The 14,805-nt window shown below is 40.0% G+C and overlaps 1 non-coding gene across 1 annotated transcript; it reads left to right on the top strand.

The window, feature by feature from the left end:
- Positions 1-2,306: 2,306 nt before the first annotated feature.
- LOC141593518 (small nucleolar RNA R71) lies at positions 2,307-2,413 on the top strand. Its single transcript, XR_012521596.1, has one exon. It is a non-coding gene; the product is annotated as a small nucleolar RNA R71 (small nucleolar RNA).
- The last annotated feature ends 12,392 nt before the right edge of the window (positions 2,414-14,805 follow it).

Below are 14,805 nucleotides of genomic sequence, written 5' to 3' on the forward strand. Positions count from 1 at the left end.
ATCAATTAAAATCATTAGTCCCTCCCTCACTTCTCTCTTTTCATGACAATTATTTTGATCAAAGTAAAAATAAATCCAAAAATGACAAAAATGCAATACAAAAATTAAATGTAAGTTAGGGAGTTAGAAATATTTACAAGTGGTGGTTTAGGGAGGACTCCACCAAACTCTCATTCTTGATGAGATGTCAAGGAGGCATGTTCAAGGTGTTGTTGATGTTGCTCAACACCTTGAAGAAGTAATCAAAAGCTTGTTCATTGTTATGGTAGAGGTCCTCAATAGACCGTGGTTCTTGTTGTTGATCATGATCGATGGCATGCCCAATGTAGGGATTAAAGATCCCTTCAAATTCGTCGTCCCAAAGACCACAAACTTCATTGAGTTGATCATTGAAAATATCTTGCTTGGATGGAGACAACTCTCCCAATTTCTTTTCTTGGCCAATGAGGCCATCTTCTTCTTCCTTGGTTGATTTTGATGAGCTTTGCAAGCTCTTCTTGTCACAATTCACTTGCTCTTTGAATGGAGCATCTTCAACTTTCTTCCTCCATTGGAGTTCCGATTTCTTCTTCTCATCTTTCCGGCTATAATGATCAATCATGAAACATGGCTCATGCAAACGAGGAGCTCTCATGGTCTTGTCAAGATTAAAAGTTATGCTTTCATCTCCCACTTCTAGAGTGAGCTCTCCATGTTTCACATCAATCACCGCACCCGCGGTGTGTAGGAAAGGTCTTCCTAAGATGATTGGAATGTTGGAATCTTCCTCCATATCAACAATGACAAAGTCCACCGGGATGAAAAACTTCCCAATTCGCACGGGGACATCTTCCCATATCCCTAGCGGTGTCTTCGTCGATCTATCGGCCATTTGAAGAGTGATATTGGTACATTTAAGCTCTCCCATTCCCAACCTTTTACTTACCGAGTACGGCATGACACTCACACTAGCCCCTAGATCACATAAGGCTTTGTTGATCGTTGTGTCGCCAATGGTACACGGTATTGAGAAGCTTCCCGGATCCTTTAATTTTGGAGGTGAACTCCCTTGAAGTATAGCACTACTCACCTTAGTGAAGGCGATAGTCTCAAGTTTCCGGATTGACTTCTTCTTTGTGAGGATATCTTTCATGTACTTTGCATAGGCCGGAACGTGATTGATTAATTCCGTGAAAGGAATTGAGACTTCTAAGTTCTTCACAATTTCCATGAACTTTCCAAGTTGATCATCAAATTTAGGCTTGGCTTGACGACTTGGAAAAGGAAGTCTAATCACAATGGGCTCCTTTTCTTTGGCTTTGTCTTCATTTTTCTTTGAGCTTTCTTCTTTTGATGATTCCCCTTCTTTGGGACCTTGCACCACAACCTCATTCTCACTAGCTCTCACAACTTCATCCTCAACTTGCTCCTTCGGTGCTTCATATCTTGTACCACTTCTCAAGTGAATGGCACTAACCGTTTCATGTCTAGGGGGATTACCTTGTGGTGGTAATTGCCCCTTTTGTCTTTGTGAGCTCGAAGATGCTAGTTGGGTCAATTGTGTTTCCAACATCTTGGTGTGAGCTAGAATGTTGTTGATGGTGGTGTCTTTTGCTTGGCTATCTTTTTGCATTTGGGTGAAAAATTCTTGTTGATTCTTTTGCATTTGGAGGACCGCTTTTTGGACATCAAAACTTTGGTCATTGTGGTGATTGTATGGATTTTGATTTTGGTAACCTTGGTTTTGATTGAAAAAGGGTCTTTGATTTTGATTTCTCATGGGTGGTGGAGTGTATGTTGTTTGAGGGTTTTGGACATTTTGGCTTTTGTATGAGAGATTTGGATGGAACTTGGTGTTTTCATTGTAAAAATTTGAATAAGGGGTACCACTTTTGTAAGCTTGGAAAGCATTGACTTGCTCGGTTGTTCCCCTACATTCGCTTAAGTCATGACCCAAGGTTCCACAATTCTCACATATCCCGCTTGGGATTGATGAGGATGCCGTCATGGCATTGACATGATGCTTTGATGATTTTGAGCTTTCCTCAAGTCTAGCCATAGCTTGTTCAAACTTCAAGTTGATTGTGTCAATGTGAGCACTAAGTTGAGCACCCAATTGAGTAACGGTGTCCACTTCATACTTTCCTCCTCTAGTAGCCTTGCGAGGCCTACTATATTGCGAATTATGGACCGCCATTTCCTCAATCTTGTTCCATGTTTGATTGTCATCAACTTCGGTGAACATTCCATTTGATCCCATATTGAGAATGTTCCTTGAATCTTCATATAAACCATTCCAAAATTGTTGCACTAAAAACCATTCGCTAAGTCCATGGTGAGGACATGAGCGACAAATACCTTTGAACCGCTCCCAAGCTTCATACAAAGATTCTTCATCCCTTTGCTTAAAACCCGTAATTTGAGCTCTTAGCATATTGGTCTTTTCCGGTGGGTAGAATTTTTGGTAGAAAGCTGGAGCTAGCTTCTTCCAAGAATCTATTCCAAGGGTGGCCTTATCAAGGCCCTTCAACCATTGCTTCGCGGTGCCGATTAACGAAAAAGGAAATAAGACCCATCTTATTTGGTCTTGAGTCACGCCCGTTTGAGAGATAGCTTCACAATAATCACAAAAGGTTTCCATATGAGAATGAGGGTCCTCACTAGGCATTCCTCCGAATTGGCTCCTCTCAACTAGTTGAATGAAGGCGGACTTGGCAATAAAGTTTCCGGTAAGATGTTGTGGGGTAGGAGTACCATTTGGTAGATCCTCCTCGGTGGGTATAGAGTGTGACGAGAATTTAGGCATTGTAGGTGGATTTTGTGTGGTATTGTTTAATGGGTTTTCTTCTCCTTCTATTGCGAAAGGATTGACAAACTCACTAGTGGGTTGAACAACTTCACCAACACCTCCCAAATTCCTCCTAACAAGTCTCCTATTATTCGTCAAGGTTCTTTCGATTTCACGGTCAAAAGGTAACAAATCTCTTTGTAACCTTCTAGACATGCAAAATATCAAACAACTCAAAAACAATTAGAACAAACCTTGAGGAGTTTTACTTCCCAAGGTGAAAAAGACACAACTAAAAACAATAAAAGAAATCTTAAATCAATTAAACACCGTCCCCAAGAACGGCGCCATTTTTGATCGGAGCCATTTGGTGTTCACAATTAAGCATATGTGGTCGTTGGTCAATGGTCGATACAAAACACAATTTATACTTCACAAACAACTCTACAATTAGTAAAGAGGCAAGTAAAGGTCGGATCCCAAGGGACGGGTATTGAAATGAAGATTCTATTGTAACTAGTGGTGTCTAGGGGTGTCACAAATTGGGTTGATGTAGAAGGTTACTAAACTAAGGTAGCAATGAAAATAAACTAACAAGATAAATAAAATAAGGGTGTAAACAATTGATTAAAAGCACTAGGGTGTCATGGGTTCATAGGGGAATCATGGGATATGATCATACAAACATGTTCTCAAATTATAAGCAAGCAATTATTGTTGTGATGGATTGAGTTGGGTTATATCTTACAATCCTAGGAAAGTTTGGGTCCGGAGCCGAATCTCTTGGATTGTACAACACCTACAAGTCGACTTAATCTTCCCTACTTAACACATGCATGGTCTAACAAGACTCGAGTTGGGTTATGTCTTACAAGTCAAGTTGAAAGGATAGAAGATGATAGTAAATGCAAGGATTCATAGGCTTAGCATTTCATCAAATATAACATGTGCATGTATTAAGTTCAAAACAAGCAAGCAAATAAGATATGAAAGCATATTAATTTAAGCATGAATCATTCCCCATGTTGGTTTCCCTAATCACCCATTAAACCCTAGCTAAGAGACTACTCACTCATTATCATATTGATCATGCTAGAAAGGTTGTCAATCATACTAACATAATGAAACATGATGAATAAATGAAAGTAATTAGCAATAATTAAAAAGGGATTAAGAGATTATACCTACTAATGATTCCAATAACAAAGCAAGAATAATAGAAGTACTTGAATCCTAGATTGAGAGGTTGTCAATCTCCCAATAATAACCCAAATAATCTTCAATTACCCAAAATAAAGTAAGAACAAGAGAGAGATTAAAGAACTAAAACTTGGATTAAAACTTGATTAATATTTGATTACAATATTGAAGAGAGATTTGATTGATATTAACTACACTAATTATTGATAAGAAGAACATGCTCCTCTAATTAGACTAATGGGGTATTTATAGTGAAAATTAGGGAGGATGCATTAGGGTTAACTAAGGGCTAAACTAGTAATTACACTTTTTAAGTTGAGCAAGGAGCCTCCGGGATTATCCGAGAGAAGGGCTTCTTCATTTCGTAGCTTGAAGAACGAAACTGTGCTGTGCTGTGATCCGTGCGGCTGGGAGTCGGGACGGCCGGATCTGGGATGGACGATCCGAGCGGATCAAGGAACAAGACGCTCGGGTGGGCATGGGGAATCCGAGCGGATTCTGGTGAGGACGCTCGGACGGGCGAGGACGGACGGATTCTCTACAATCCGTTCGGATTGTAGTTCAAGACTTTCCTTCTTCTTTTTCTTCCCTTTTCTTCATGAATTCCTTGGGGATTTCCTTGGGGACTCAAGGATCCTTTTCTCAACAATGCTCTTCTACTATGCTATGTACAAAGGCCTTCTAGTCTTGTCTCTCCTTGATGCTTGGTCATTGAATATGATCAATTTAGCCTTGTTTTGCCATGAAAATGCAAGATTCTTACTCCTTTCCTACCAAGGGATCAAAATCTCAAAGAATATGCAAAACAAAGAACTAAAGATAAGAAATGACCCAAATAGGCACTAAAAAGCATGGAAACAATGGTAATTCGGGGGCTAAATATGCGCCAATTATGGTCGCATCAACTAATCAACCTAAGCCACTACCCATCCAACCCCAGTTCGAACCCCATAACCACGGCCCAAACCATGCCCCAAATCACCCCCAACCAGCCCGCGCAAAACACAAAGCAGCCCCCTGTTTTGCAGCTCAATCCCGAGCCCAAAACCCGCTCCAAATACCACCAAAACCCGTGCCCATTAACCCTAACCCATACCCTAATATCATACCCATATTACCTTACCTTAACCACCAAGAAAACTCCCCATACGAACCCTAGAAAACCCCCCAAAAGCTGCTGGACAGCAGCTATGCTCAGCCGAGCCCGTCTGCCTCTCCTCCCTTTTACCCTATTTTAACTCCTTATAAATACCACCCCTTCACCATACATTCATGGCTCTAAGTTCTCCATACATCCTACCTTCACTCACAAGCTTTAAACCTCAGAAACAAACCCTAATTGCCTCTCAAAAACCTTCCACAAAACCGACATCCAAACTGAAACCAGTTTGTGTGTCCTCTTCGAAAAACAATTCGTTCCTCCTTCAAACCTCCATCAAAACTCGAGTTTCTTGTTCCTAATTAACCATATAACATCCATCTACACATTAGACAAAGATTTACGAGCCAAATTGCCCTTGAGAGTACACGAAATCCCTCGAAAAACAGAGTGTTATACACTCTGTTTTCGCGGTTTGTTCCTGTCTGTCCAGTTCATTTTGTGCTCGTTTTTCGTGCCCAATAACTCAAAACGAGCAGGGGTTGCTTTAAGATCTCTGTTCTCCTCTCTTTCTAGTTTTCAAAACATCTTTTAAATCGAATTTTCATCGTGAAACGAGGGAGAAATCGCTGTTTGAAAGTTGCTGTCCAGATTCGATAAAAACGTGTTGTTTGCTTTGTTTCTTCGTCGACGACGGCCTCTCGAGATAAAATCTACCATCGATTACGACCCAAGACGGTGTCAACGATACATGTAGGTTGAGGGTGCAGCAATCCTCCTCTTTCTCCCTTTTATTTCGTTTTTTTATGTTTGTTTTTTATAGTTTGTTTTTATTCGTTTATCGTTTTTGGTTTATCGATTGTTTAATTAACTATGAAACTAGTTTAGTCCGAGTATGAGTTAAAGTACCACCATGAACACCCGCGTTGACTTGAGATGGGAAAGAAACCGCTACATCAGTCGGTCGTACACCCCCGTCTCATTTACATATCCTCGTGTTCAAGGTAGGGCATTAATAAAACGATTTCTGACTTCGTTCTTCGCTTTTGACCCCTCCTTTGTTTCGCGTGATTCGACCCACCTTAGGACCATTCACATGTTAGTTTGACCTCTGATTGTTAACATATAACTTATTTAGACGACATTCGATCATTTAAATAACCTAATTAGACATGTTAGGGTGCTTCGACATAGCTTTTAAAATCAATCGACAATTCTGTAACTTAATGAACGCATCTCTCTCTTTCACCTAATTTCTCGCTAGTATAAGAGTGCGTGATTAACACCTTCTTATTAACACTCGATGAGTTAAATTAATTAGCGAATTTGACCTAATTTGACCCCTTTAGGCCGTGTAGAATGCGCGTTTGCAAGGTATCTTTTCAAATTGATCAACGTCGTTTCTAACTAGTTTTCTATTTTGTTTCGAGCTCGTTTCGCAATCAATTGATCTAACTAATGAACCTGACCTAGGACTTAGGGTAGCCTTGTTTGGTTTGGCCGTGATTTGGCCGTGTCCTTTGATCTTTCTCGTTTTGTTTGTTTCGCATCGTTTGTTCTTTATTGCTTTGTCGCTTGTAATTTATCGTTTGTTATCGAGTTGTAATTTTCAAGTTAGTTTTCTTTTATCGAGTCAAAACCTCTTCTAAAAAAACCTTAGTCTTGTTTGGTTAGATGGTTGTGCCCCAATGCAAGTAAGAGCGTAGTAAATCGCATGTTGTTTAAAGCAACATGGCCCGATTTATGCTAATGCATGCTTTGGTGCGTGACCCAATGTCTAATTCGATAAGATTAAGTGAAAGCACACATTACGAGGAGTGACCCAAGGCCGTGAGTCATGTAGGCCGTGAGCCACCCCTTTGTGCACGCATTCCTAGGCCGAATTGGCCATGTGTCGTGTACGGTGTTGTATGTAGCAATTGTATTTAGATCGAGTTGTATCTTTAATTTATTGTTGTGTCGGCATGAAATGCCTGGTTTGTAATAGGTAGATCCCACGGCTCCCCCATTCCCCCTTAAGCCTTGTTTGCTTTGCTTTGTATGTTGTTAGATTAATTAACCCACATTCTAAATTACAACTTTGACAAAGTTAGTTTAGTTGCATCTAAAACGACAAAGAAATTGTTGTCACATGTTAGGGTTTAAAACGATGTTTGCATATCATATATCGTAGTAGCTATGACCTTGTTTGAACTCCGACACTTGACTTAGTAGAGGCCGTTATCGACGGGCGGGGTTAGGTGTCCTTATGGGCTTCCTAACACGTACCCTCACCCCTTACTCAAGATCTATGGTTTGTGGATCCGTCTAAATACCATTGGATTACGAGAGTCATTCAAATTGAGTGATATAGGGTACAAGTCTTTATCTTTAATCACTCGTAGTCGATTGGCTTTATGCTTTTCGATGAAAGGTGTAAAGTTGACTTGAACGGTTCCAAGTTCCCAAAAAACTTGGTGGCGACTCTAATTTGTCTTAATTCGATTCGAAAGAACCTCGAGTCGATTATGCCTAGTGTGGATCCCGCGGACGCAGTTCCCGAGGGCCTTGTCTACAAAGCGAAGCCTACAAAACCTTGCTTGTTTATAGACACAGGGTACACTTTTTTAACCGCGGTGAAGCCGGAGTTATGAAGCATTTGCGTCAACCACCCAAGATAAGGGTTAAACCGTTTCCATTCACACCATAATGAACTGGGAGATTATGGAGAATGCAAGTAAAAGGCTGTGCGTAACGAGAATGTGATTGTAGCTCCGATACACCAGCCATATTTTTTTTAGAGAGAAATTTAGAAAGAAATTAGGGAGTAAATATTTGATAATTTAGAATTTGACCTAAAACATTATGAGGACATATTGATAGAATTATTTTTGTCAAATTGAATATTATTGGTCAAATTGAATATTTATTAAAGTTCAGTTTTGAATGAAGTAATCAAATTGAAAAATCTAATCAAATACTGACAACGGTTGAATTGAAAAAACGTTATCTCATAATAGAAAATAAACACGGTTACAAAAAATCCGTAGCTATAACATAACAACGGGTAACAAAAATTGTTGTTGGTTTTAATTTAGTAACGGTTTTCGAAATGCCGATATCTTAAACTGGTAACGGTTTTCTAACAATCGTTGATAAGAGTGATTCTATAACGAGTTTCTGGAAACCGTTTAAAGTTTTTGACAACGGTTTGTTAAGCAGTCGTTGTCAAATTATAATAACAACGTTTTTCGAGGGAAACCGTTATTCGAATTATCGCGGTCTAGGTTTCCGCCAAAATTTGGAAAACGGTAATCTAAGTGTCGTTATTAAATGCATTAAACCGTTGTGATACGCTCCTTATTGATTGCCAGATTTGGCGTAATGGATGCAACTACCATCGTGGTCAAAAGCTTAGTCATAGGGAGATGCTCTGGGTCAGGCAGTCTTATCCAACTCATACCCCACACCCTCCAAGCTAACCCACCACCCTCCAAAGTCCTCAACCATTTTTGGTCGATAAAGTAATCTCTATCCAAGGTGAGCACAACCGAGACCATAGGTGTGAGGGCCGAAGAGGCCTCAAAGGTAGTCAACCACTCAGCTAACCATGTGGCAATAGCACCACAACTCAAGTACCGAGTCGAAGAGGTGGCCATCAAGGCCAAGCTAGCACAAACGATGGATGGGGAACTAAAGGAGACTCTCTGTGCTCGGGTGGGGTTCAGATAGGTGACCAACAACGTAACCTCATACGAGTTTAACTTACTCACATCCCTTCTATCGTACATCAAACAGGTCAAAGCTCTAAGGAAGATCTTCAAAGTGACATGTTGAACATCATTAATCAACATGTTACTCGAAGTAGGGGCAGGCTTACTAGTGAAACATGGCATATAGCTGCTACCCCCACACTCGGTCGAGATGTCTCTAAGTGATCCCTTCTCAGGTCGAGCAAGTCCAAGGTGAGAAGCAAACTGGTCCATGGACAAGAGAAATCTGGTGTTCATAATACTGAACTCTACGGTCTTAGGTACCGCATCATAAGAAAAAGAGCTCATAAACTCCAAGGTCAAGAAAGGGTAAGAGTGCTTCCTAAGACGATACAACCTTGCCAAATCCAAGGTCTCAAAGATATGCCTCACGTCTACCTCTATCTTCAGATCATCAAGGATGGTAGTGTTGATGCATCTAGTAGGTTTCATACGGCGTTTCACCAACTCAATAAAGGCATCTATTTGCTTAAAGTCAGCAAATACAATGGTAGGATACTCAGGAACCGGTGGAACAGTATGTCTCTGACTCCCCTCTCCCACCTCAGGCTCAGAGGCCCTCGACCTCTTACTCTGACGGGTCAGAACTGCGGCTCTTGGCATCTGTTTCAACATGTTTTTAGCCACACAAAACGGGTACTTACTTGATCATAAAGAACTTGTCAAAGTATACTCATGGATAGAGAAACAATAATTTAAAGTAACTTTTATAAGATAACGACCAATTTCCAAATCATGTTACTCTCATATTTCATAAAAGACGGTTTCATAGTTTTCAAAACACAAAATTCTAACTATTACTAGAAAGGTTTGGATCTTAATCCCCCAAAAAAAGCTTCACAAAAGATCATTAGCATAAAGATTTGGGGCGAAATTCAGTTTAGGGCATTTTAAGACGGAGTTTTAAGACGAAAGTTTTGAGTGAAATTAACCAAAATCAACACCAAACATGATACCAACAACATCCCTTTAGTCTATTTTCCCTTTGAGGTAAGCAAAAGATGAACAAAATCAAGTTTGTAAGACAAACCCTAGAACTTTCGGCCCAACTATACCAACAAATCAATTGGATTTTGCAATTTCTAGCATCAACAACAACAAACTAAAGCAATTTTACCAAAATATAGCAAATATAACCCAACATTCATGAGTACAAATTGAATTTTCAGACAAATCAACACTTTTACATGCTACCAATTGATTAAAACCAAGAAAGAGAGGAGCAATCTTACCTTGAATGAGTTGCAAAAGGATTGAACGAATTAACAAGAAGATTTCTAGAGGATTAAGCACAAATTATCCCAAGAACTTTGAGAAAAAGAAGTCTTAAGAAGATTTTAGGGTTTTAGTAAGAATAGGAAATAGATTAGGGACAAGATCAAAGTTTACGAATTCGGTTAACGGTTCCTGCAAAACAACTCCTCATTCCGAGTCCAAGCTGCACTTGGTACTCGTCGCTGATTATTTCCACGCAATCACTATCAATTAACACTACTCATATGAAACACGATTACCTCAACCGATCATTACATATATAGCATTCCATCATATACTAACATTTTACAAATTAATCCAACTACAACTCACATGTACATATGTAACAACAATATTATTTTACTTTTTATTTACTCATATCCAGGTTTGATCGTTTAACATGCGATTATAATACTTTAAACATTACATTCGGCAAATCAACGCTTACTTATTACCCATGCTTGCTCTATTGCTCGACACATTACAACAATCCAAAAATCACAAATCACGATTCACATTGCTACACTTATTCACAAGAGTATACAAATCATTTACCTATCAAATTCCACAGCATCGTATGACAATTAGCACTAACTGAAGCACATATATGGAGATTTACAATCATTACCACTGTCGCATTATTAGATACTACGCAACTTTCAACACATCTACCAGTCTCTATCATATACACACGCACTTCCAGCTATTCACAACACTTGCACGTTTTAGTACTACCACTTGCACACATAAGACATTACTTCGGACTCAAACACGACTACATCCACTCTATATACAACGCACAACTATACACACCCAATTCCCAACTCCATATTCTCATTTGAAGTGCCTTTTTTTAAGCATATTGGGGCATGGATTTTGGAATAATGGCGACTTCCCACCCAAAATCAAGCAATCACCGAGGCTCCCAGCACACATACACCAGGTTCATTTTATTAGACACACTACGTTCATTAGGCTCATTAGTTACAGGTTCCAAAATCGTCGCTCTTATACCACTTTATAACACACCCATCTACCAAGGAGCCTTAACAAGAACTTCCCCAGCTGATAAGAGCGTTACCATCCCGGTTTCCCGAGGAATAGTAATTATCAAATGTCGATAAAAGAACAATTATGTTTATTTAAAAGTTATCAACCGAAAATAAAAGATACAACTCGTGACATCTATCAACTACGTGAAACGATCTCTACCATGACTCGTGGTAGACTCATCCCTCCAAGCACACAGCAAAGATCCAGATATCAACCTGCTAAGATTGACTGCTCACCATAATGGATCATGGCAGACACAACACAAGAAGAAAACACAACAACACCACACAAGGTCAGTAACTGAAGGAACACACAAAACTAGACACAACAAACATACACACATCACCTTCTCCAATCACCCACACTCTTCTGACTGCCTGAAGGTCCAGTCCTGCCAGATTACCAATCGTAATCATTAATCCTCACCACCAAAGGGGGACGGCAACCGTACCCACAAATCCAACCTCATCAATTCTGAGCAAAAACCCATGTTCCTTAATGTGCATATCCGCTCCTATGGCGGGTTCCACAGAGGGCAAATCAAGGGCGTGAAGCCACACCAGCAAGCGACTCCACTCAGCCGAGGACACGCCTCTCGAACCAGAGACAAACATACAAAAACCAACTACAACCAATCTACACTACCAATCACAATACCAATACAATCAACTTCTACAAACAACATTCTAAACAACCAACAGTACTAAGTAGGAAAACCTACCTCTAGCAATCCGCAGCAATACCGCACACGACCATAAGACGACAAACAACCACCATAACCACCTATAACAAATAGTTTGACCATCTATTACTACTACCACAACCACAAAAGAAACAAGGAAGACGATGATGATGATGATGACAGCATACCTATACATAGCATTCTGGCGACAAGACCGCTACCTGACTCATGCTTCCCATCCCCATGGTGTCTCAAGTCTCAAAAGCTCCAAAAGGATGAATATAGGTGAAGGAATAAAGAGGTGACGGCTATTAGGTTTAGGAGGAAAGAAAAGAAATGATTTTTGTTTCACGATATCATGATTTATATTTCACCGCTGAACTCCCGTAACACGATCGAGGATGTAACTTACTCGATCGAGTGACCTTTACTCGATCGAGTGACTGAGCTACTCGATCGAGTAGCCTTCGCTAGATCGAGCCTCCTAAACTCAAAGGGGTACTGTGACGTAAGACAAAACTCGTAAGACTAACAAATGTCTAGACATTCGTCTAAGGTCAGTCAACGACGGTCAACGGGGCCTTTAAAGGACAGGTATTACATGGAGGACCAATTATGAAAAACAACATGAAAATACATCTCCAATACAATATGTAGACTCAACAATAGACAGAAAAACAAATGGTACAATGGAAATATCTTTCAAAAGGAAACCATCTGAAAAGCCTCGCCCATCCATTTTTTCCACGGAAATCAACCTCATAACTCCACTAAATATCCCAACCAAACCCCAAGATGTCTATCATGAAAATGTTGCAGTTGAGTCTTTCAATTCTCTTCGTGACCCAATATATGCATTTACGGATGAGTCTGGGCACAAATTTTTCGGTGTCTGTGACTGTGAAAGATGTCTGATGGCAAGCTCAGATGAAGATGATGTTCCAAAAACAAGGAAAGGGAAGAAGAAATCTATGCAACAAGAGCTTAGAGAAATCTATGAAGCAGGTAATCCCGAAGTTGGTCTCTTAGGAGAACCGTCTGGGAAATCTTTCGAATACTACCTCAGATATCCTAGAAGAAAATCACCTCCCCCCCCCAAAAAAAGTGAAATGCCAAACAGTTATATGTTTGGACCATGTACCTCAAAAGAAGATGATTTTCCACCAATAGAGTTTGAAAAAGAAAATTCCACACGTTCTTGGAAAATCAAGAATCCAATCATAAAGATTCCAAATGGTTCAACAAGACAGATCACTATTGTAGAGGCAACACTAAATTGGCAATCAGAGAATGCACAAATCCAAAATATTTTCCTGAAAAGCATTGACAAGAAGGTGACACTCATGGACCGTGCAATCAAAGAAATAAACCAGAAGATCTCTTCGTTACATCATGAACTCCTCAAGTTGGCGACTACCATATCCATAACTTCACCACTCATGTTGGAAAAGAAGTCTGAATTAAAATCTCTTAAAGCCCAATTACACTCCTTACAAAACAAACCAACCTCACCATCTCACATTCCATATGATATATTCACTCCATATCAAATATATGCCACACCACCATTAATAACCAGTCCACAACCTATTCCTCCACTACCCCAAGATCAAAGCCCTTTCGGAGAATCCTCATTCTTACCAACAAGGGTACTTAATAAACATGTCTCGAAAAAGAGACAGTCTACAACAAAGGATGGAAAAAGAGCATCAACAATAACCCAATCAGAACCATCAGACACCCTACCCCCAGAAGGTGGTTCACAGTTCATGGTTGAATACAATTATCCTATTTCTTCCTTATTGAAAGAGATAGCGAACCCAAAAAAGGATAAAGAGATCTTTAAAGACCTGGGAACAGAAAAAAGGTCACCAAAGGATTCTAGTGATGAGTATAGAATCCCTGAATTCATGATGGTGATGCCATCCACTATTGAAGAAGAAGTTAAAAGTGAAATAGAGAACCCATTAGATGCAGGACAGGGACAACCCATAACGTATCTTCCACCAGATTGGCATCCCAAAACCCACACTGAACCTGGACATGGTTTTTTGTTTGATAATATTCCTCCTTCCAAATGGAGAGACAAAGTCTATGAAATACACGCATGGTGCACGGAACAAATATTACACCCAGAAAGCAGTCTGTCCTCAGTAATTGACAGGCTGGTATTGAGGTTCTATGGGAGACTACTGTAGACACCTTGTTTTTACACCTCCCGCCAAACACCCAGTGATGATTGGGCCGCATGTTTAGCATATGTCGCGATTTTATGATGTTTTGTAAATCGGTTAATAAAAGGCAACTCGTACAATTGTGTCTACCCCTTGATTGTCATCTAGGTGTTATTACGGTCGTCTTGGCAGTAATTAGAATACATTCGTAGTCTGGGTCGAAAACCGTCTTCATTTCCTAAAACCGTCAAATCCCGAGTCAAAAACAAATGTTCTTGTCAAGCTAAGGTTAGGATGTCATAAAATGTTATGAGTATATCATTTTTAGTCCTATGTCACTTCTTTGGGCTAAACTTAAAGTTTACATTACAAAATGTGCATTTCATTTAGCTAAAATGACAACCCGACGTTTAGGCGCATTTTACGAGGTGATAACGACTTTTTTGGCTCTGTCCTATTTCTCAAAAAGTTCTAGATCTTTCTTTTAGCTTTACAAGACCCCCAAAATCAACTTAATCTGAGTCTTGTAGAGAAAGTTATGCCTAAAATACGACAGGTTGTCAAACGCGTTTTCTTACGCAGAAGAATACTACCCGAGAAAGGATGCAGCATGTGTTGCGCCTCTTGTAAGAGTCGCAGCACCTGCTTCGCCTTTTCTCAAGGCTTTCTTTTTGGCCAATTTTCCGTGTTTCAACCTAAGTCGGTCGTTTCCGGATCTTTCCGTCCGTATCTCTTTCCTAAACCCTACCCCTCGTGATTAGTATAAATAGAGGCCTTTGTCACACATATTTTTCATGCGAGTCTCCGCCCTTCTCTTCCCCCTT

This window comes from Silene latifolia, chromosome 7, assembly GCF_048544455.1.
Source record: "Silene latifolia isolate original U9 population chromosome 7, ASM4854445v1, whole genome shotgun sequence".
In the NCBI taxonomy this organism is placed as follows: domain Eukaryota; kingdom Viridiplantae; phylum Streptophyta; class Magnoliopsida; order Caryophyllales; family Caryophyllaceae; genus Silene; species Silene latifolia.